We start from the raw sequence: 7,281 nt of genomic DNA on the forward strand, positions 1-7,281 counted from the left end.
CAACAGCCATCGTCGTGCAAAACGGTGCTTAACAGGGACAAGGTACCATATAACAAATCAATGGGCACACAAGCACTACAAAAAAATACACTTCCGTGATGATACGTGTTTGTCACAGTAGGTCGCGTTTTTTGTCATGCATGTACATCCATGACGATTTTATGACAGAATCAAGATAGTCATACATGTACTGTCGTAGAAGTGTTCCATGACATTACCAAAATTATCATCACGGAAGTGTCCACTTCCATGGCAATAAATCGCGCGTCACAGAAGTGCTTTCGTCAAGGGTGACCGACACGTGGCATCCACCGTAACGGAACGCCGTTAAGCTATCGGGTCCGGTTTTGGATCCGATAACCCGTTAACAGCCCAGACCAATGGGGGTTTTCCACGTGTAAAATCATCATTGGCCGCAGGAAACACGTGTTGCCTCACCGTTGGGACAGATGTCATCCACTCATTGGACATGAGACGCCTATGATAGGTCGACATGTGGCACAGCCCAAAAGTGGCCCATTCCTGTGAAAAAGGCCGGCCCAGTAAAAATTAGCAGGCCAGCCCATATGAGGCCTACTTGTGTCAGGTCCATTTAAGCCCACGGCCCATATGAGATGTGCCAATTCGGCCCGTCAATGGCCCGTTAAAGATTTGACACCATTGCAGCCCATCATCAGTTCGAGCCCGTTAACAGCCCGTTATATACTTGGGCTCAATATCGGCCCAATGAGATTTCGGCCTGTTAACGGCCCATTTAATGGATGGGCCAATTTTCAGGATGTACATATTTCAGACTTTTAGCGACCCATTTAAATGTTGGGCTAATTTCCGGCCCGGTGTGTCTTTCAGCCTGTTGACGGCCCATAAATCTGATGGGCCATTTGTTGTCGGACCTGAGTTTCGGCCTTTTAGCAGCCCATTTAAGTGTTGGGACAATTTCTGGCACGGTGTCACTTTCAGCCTGTTGACGGCCCATAATCAGTTGGGCCATTTGTAGTCGGACCTGAGTTTTGGCCTTTTAGCGACCCATTTAAGTGTTGGGCCAATTCCCGGCCCAGTGTGCCTTTCGGCCTGTTAACGGACCATAAGTGAGTTGGGCCAGTTGTAGTCCGACCTTAGTTTTGGCCTTTTAACGGGCCATGCCCTTCATGGTCCAATACCAGCCCGGTTTCTCTTTCGGCCTGCTAAAGGCTCACAACACAGTTGGGCCATTTACAATACGACCTGACTTTCGGCCTCTTAGCGACCCATGGTCTTCATGGTCCAGTACAAGCCCGCTGTCTCTTTCGGCCTGCTAAAGGCCTATAGTATAGTTGGGCCATATGTAGCCCAAACTTAGTAACGGACTGTTAACGGCCCGTGAAATAAATTGGGGCCACCTGTTGCCCGTTTCGATGTCGGCCTGTTAACGACCCAGGAGGTAAGAGGGCCGACCATTAACTTTTGGCCTAGTAACGGCCCATTAACTTAATGGGCCCACTAAAGTTCATACATGTCTTTAGGCCAAATTAGATAATTTGAGCCCATTACGACGAGCAATTATGCACATGACCAAAACCGATCAAGCAAAGGTACGGCATACAGGTAATAATGTTGCACATCCAACATATATTATAGGAAATTACATCCACTTGGCAATCAAAGATTGATGCCAGTGCAAATAAATGAGCAGAACCTAACCATCTACAATGTCACAATCTGCAACCTCAGCACAGATGACGCCCATAAGCATGTGGGCAACTTCTTGCTGCTTTGCTACACTGTCTCTGAAAACATTAATCAGTTATTGTGTCGCACGACTCTGCACCTCTGATTCATCCACCATTTCCATCACTGCTTCAGCCATTAATTGGTTCACAAACATACATTTATTTCGTTGCATTCGAGATAGAGGATACTAAACAGATTTAGATGGTGATTTTGGCAGGCTTGTATTATTGATAGTGGAGAGTGTCTCGACCACTACATCATAACATAAATTAGGACGGGAACCAAATAGATTAATTGTGAGTTATTGCCATATTACCTGGCCTAGATTTACCGGAAAGAAACAATGGGGTTGCCTTGCTGTTTTCAGAGTTTGTCTTCTTATCTTCAGCAGCCTGCACAAAATTAACACACTAGCTTTGCTATCATTGGCCAAGTTAGATAATAGGAAAGCAACATTGACACAACGAACGTTTGGGCAACTAGCCTACACCAAATTAACACGATATGGCACAGCTATCATCAGCCAGGTAAGGTAGTACGAAAGCAACATTGACACAATGAATGAATGGGCAACCAGAGAAGCACTACAATTCAGTAATGTGCGTGATATGAGATAGTACATTCATGCAGCTCAGTATGCAAAACTAACAGACAGTTTTCCTTACAAAAATCAACATTGGCGCCTTTAACATTTTGCTACAACTAATTTTAGATCAGATAAAGGTTAGATTCATGCCAATTAACAAAATACATGTTGATGTAAAAATATAGTAATACAACAGGTACTTACATCAGCATTGGAGCACAGAGAATTCCCGCTAGATATTTTCCTCGAATACGATCCCAATGGAGGAAGTCTTCTATCGTTTAACCTTATTTTGTAAAAGAGAGTTGGGTATGAAACATGTAGAAAATATGATCAGAATGCTATAAAATTTCATGATGCGAGGATACGCACACGCTTCTTAGAATGGAGTTGACATTCTTTTGCTGGACTAGAGCAGACTAGTTCTTTGGCCACTGGAATCTGCTTATTATCAGTGGGAGTTTGGTTTCTCTGTGCTCGAGCAGTACCTATGAAAAATGGAGTTGGTTTATTATCTCCAGGCGTTTGGATCTTTTGCAAAGACCTGGTTTGTAACCCTTCAGATTCTAACATAGCCGTCTTCCCGTTGCATGCCTTATATAGAAGAATGGTGATTCAGTTATAAAACATGCTACAGCAGAGATGGAATAGGTACTGAAGAATAGAAAGGCATGACATATTGACATGTATTCCCTCCATCCGGAAATAAATGGATGGGTCTAGGCGTATTTCAGTTCTAGATACATCCAGTTTTATCCATTTCTGCGACATTTAATCCGGACGGAGGGAGTATGATGTAAGAGCTAGGGATACGATAGGACAACACAGTAAAATAACACTGAAAAACCCACTGCAGAACCAAAGTATTCAAAACCCACTGATATGAGATAGTACACTCATGCAGCTCAGGATGGAAAACTACCAGGCAGTTTTCCTTACAAAAATCAACATTGTGGCCTTTAATCATACATTTTTCTACAACTAAATTTAGATCAGATAAAGATTGGATTCACGCCGATTAACAAAATACATGCTGATGTAAAAATATAGTGATATACAACAGGTACTTACATCTACATTGGAGAACAGAGAATTCTTGCAAGAATCTTTCCTCATAAACGATACCATTGCAGAAATTCTTCTATATGTTAAGCTTATTTTCTAAAAGAGAGATGGGTAAGAAACATGTAGAAAATATGATCAGCATGCTATAAAATTTCATGATGCAAGGATACACACACGCTTCTTAGAATTGAGTTGACATATTTTTGTTGGACTGGAGCGGACTAGTTCTTTCGCCACTGGAATATGCTTATTATCAGTAGGAGTTGGGTTTCTCTGTGCTAGAGCAGTATCTATAAAAACTGGAGTTGGTTTATTATCTCCTGGCGTTTGGATCTTTTGCAAAGGCCTTGTTTGTAACCCTTCAGATTCTAACATAGTCGTCTTCCCCTTGCATGCCTTGTATAGAAGAATGGTGCTTTAATTATAAAACATGCGACAGCAGAGAGATGGCATAGGTACTGAAGAATAGAAAGGCATGACATATTGACATGTATTCCCTCCATCCGGAAAAAATGGATGGGTCTAGGCATATTTCAGTTCTAGATACATCCTTTTTTATCCATTTCGGCAACATGTAATCCGTACGGAGGGAGTATGGTGTAAGAGCTAGGGATACAACAGGACAACACAGCAAAAAAACACTAGTTGAATGTAAAACTATATGCTAGCGGAATACGCACAGAAATAACTAAGGCAACATACACGTGTATGATTGGGAAAATAAGATGGCATTGCAACAGAGCACTAGAACAACACTTCAATGTAAAAAAAACATGGTATGGCAGACAGATGAAGTACATACTGATGAATAACAATGCATAAGATATTCAGAAGCATGATGTCCAAATTAAGCAGATGGCATTGCGATAGAGTAGAATGACAGTACTTGAATTTGAAAACATGTTATCATGAATGGAATAGGTACTGAAAAACAGGAAGGCATGACATATTTACATGCATGATCAACATGCTAAGCACATGGCATTGCAACAGAGTAGATACACTCCAGGACATTATATGCATGTTGTACCCATATCACAGGCCAAGTTAGAGCAAGGACCTTGTGGGGTGAAGAGGATTCATCATCTTTCCGCAAGTCTTCTGAAGAACTGCCTTTACATGTTCCATCATATTGGGTATCATTGACATCAAGTTTATTGGCCTTTACATTGCTCCATGAGGTTCTTGTGGATATATCAGTGTGTGAAATTATATCTGACATGCATGGAAGACAACTAGTAGTTAGATTTATGTAATGAGTGCCTATAGGATACGACATAAATAGTAGGACTGGGGTTAACTAGCAGCAACAGGTCTCATAAACTAAAGGGAGAACACAGATGAAAGCTACAGAATATGTATCGTTTGTACTCAAGATTAACTAGATGGCACACAAAAGTATTAAAGAACAACATAGGTAATACTAGAAGTGGTATAATACTATAATCACCAGCTTGTGGGATAGCATTGGCTGATGGATCATAACTATGGAACAACATTACCTAAAGAACAAGTATCTTAGCTGAACTATGGAACAACGTGAACTCCTGAACAAGACCCGTAAGAGATCAGCATGAATATACAGTGAAATGTGATGATCTATTTTCCATGCTTAGATGAATAACAAAGCCATAAATGTTGCACACAAGTAAGATGAGGGTACAACCTATCTGGCTGCCATCCATAGGAGTGAGCATCATGTGCTGACTTATCGATGGCCCTGCAGTTGTTGTGGCTGTCCATGTCGGCCACGCGCATTCGATGCAGGGAACTGTTGAGTGGGGACTGTAGCCCCCTTCTGGTGTATGCTTCCCTTGTTGGAGCAGCTGCGGTGCGTCGGAAGATGATGTGTCTGAAGATGCAGATAACGCATAATGTTAAGAACGACATATCTCTTTGATCTGAAGAAATACACTAAGAGATCAACAGCAAGGTACGAGAGTGGTCACATGTCTGTTGACTGAAGACTAAATTGGCGTCACATGATTTTATTTTATTTTGGTACTGTCCGATCTACACCGGATGGCTTGATGGCCGTCTTGTGCCTCCCGGCTGACACTGTTCGGAATCTTCCCCAAAGAGCCAGCAACCAACGGCAAAGCAGCCTGCCTCTGCCGTCCGTGGCCCCGGCCAAAACCCCGCTCCCCGCCCCACCGCACTACCGTGGTTGCGCCGCCCCCGGTCCAATCGGTAAAGACTCACCGTCATCCAGATCCAGCGGCGGCAGTCCTTCAACCCACGCAACTCTAAAAGATAGCCATCTAAGCGTTGCTTCTGCGGCGAACTTGCGGCCCCGCACCCTTACGTTAGACACCAACCAACCAGCAGCCTAGGAGCTCCGCCGCCTTGAGGGGTGCTGCTTCCCATTGCGAATCGATTGGCCCAGAATACAAATTCAGACAACTGACGCCTAAATAAAGTGATTTGAGATGAGGGTCCGACCTATCTGGCGGCATGGTGAAGTAGGCAGGTCCAGCTGCCGAGTCGGTGAGGTCGGCGCGGTTGCGGTGGCGACTGGCGGCAGGGAAAGAGCGATGCGACGGTCGACGGCTACGCGGAAGCAGCGCCAGGACTCTGAACAACGGCGGGGGTGAATCATCTCTGGTACGGTTCACGCGGCCGTCGTCGAGGCAGCACCAGCAGCAGGGAGTAAGAGGCACACGGCCCAGTGCACAACGGCAATTGGACAACGTCTCCGGCATTAGGGAGGAGGACGGCTGTGAAATTGGTGCAATGGGGGGTGCCATGGAGGTGGGGCTAAGGTTTCGCGGCTCAGGAGAAGGGAGCTTCCCGGGGAGAAGGTGATTTGGCGCCCACGAGGTATGGATGGGGGCGGGCGGGGGGGAATTGGGAGGGGAGTGGAACCATGTCTTACGGACGCATTTGTTTGAAATGTGAGGGGGAGTTACAGTTCTACCCTTGCCTATAGGCTTCTCGGCTTGGGTCTGTGTACTGAGGGTCGGGGATAGTAGAGTAACTTTGCTTCTCCCCAAATAGTGTATGGGAGCGATTTCGGGCGAGGAGGGCGTGTTTTGAACTATAGTGGGCGCGAGCAATTTCGAGCGAGGAGAGCGTGTTTTGAAATAATGGGCGCTAGCTATTTCAGGCGAGGAGAGCGTGTTTTGCCGACCATGGTTTATGAATTATTCGGCACATGTCATTTTAGCCGAGGAGAAGGCGCGCTTCGATGAAGTTACGAACCTACCCTCGATGTACAACAGGCCAATTGATGCGTGTCCCACATAGGATGGCAATTTTGCGTCTCCCATTTATTTGCTCGGGCGAATTCCATTGAGCAGAGAGGATGTTTAACGGTTCGTTCAAATTTTGGGAGAACGAGCATCCACGTCTACCTTACCAAGTCGATTCGAATCAAATTTTGAAATATTAGCTTGCCACTTCTTTTTTAGATGGAGAGATGATGCTTGGGAGTAATGTGTTTTTACATGCTCATTGCTAGCGATTTAATATATGACAAATAGTTGACCCACTAAAAAACGCGAATCAAACCTAAAATGAAATATCTCGATTCAATGAACTAGCTCGTTCAGTAGGTCAAAATAGTGAACTAAATCCAAAATTGAACACCTCAATCGAGTAGCATGTTGTACAGTATTATAGTACTCCATGAACATGTTGAAAGTCAAATTAACGAACTTGTTTGATATACGCATATATCTGTTCATGTGTGGATTGCAGACAACATGTTCTCCAATTTAAATATTTGAATGCAAGTTTATATCGAAACATGATTTATATCAGTCTTTGATGCATAAAACGCGATCTCCCCCTCTCCCAGACTCCTGTTCTCTCTCTCTCTCACTCTCTCTCGCCGACAATCTTCAATTCTGTCGCACGCATCCGACACAAAAACCTTGTTGGTCGCTCTCCCTTTCTCTCCATCTCTCTCTCTCTCTCTC

Source organism: Triticum dicoccoides, chromosome 3B (assembly GCF_002162155.2).
Source record: "Triticum dicoccoides isolate Atlit2015 ecotype Zavitan chromosome 3B, WEW_v2.0, whole genome shotgun sequence".
Lineage (NCBI taxonomy): Eukaryota > Viridiplantae > Streptophyta > Magnoliopsida > Poales > Poaceae > Triticum > Triticum dicoccoides.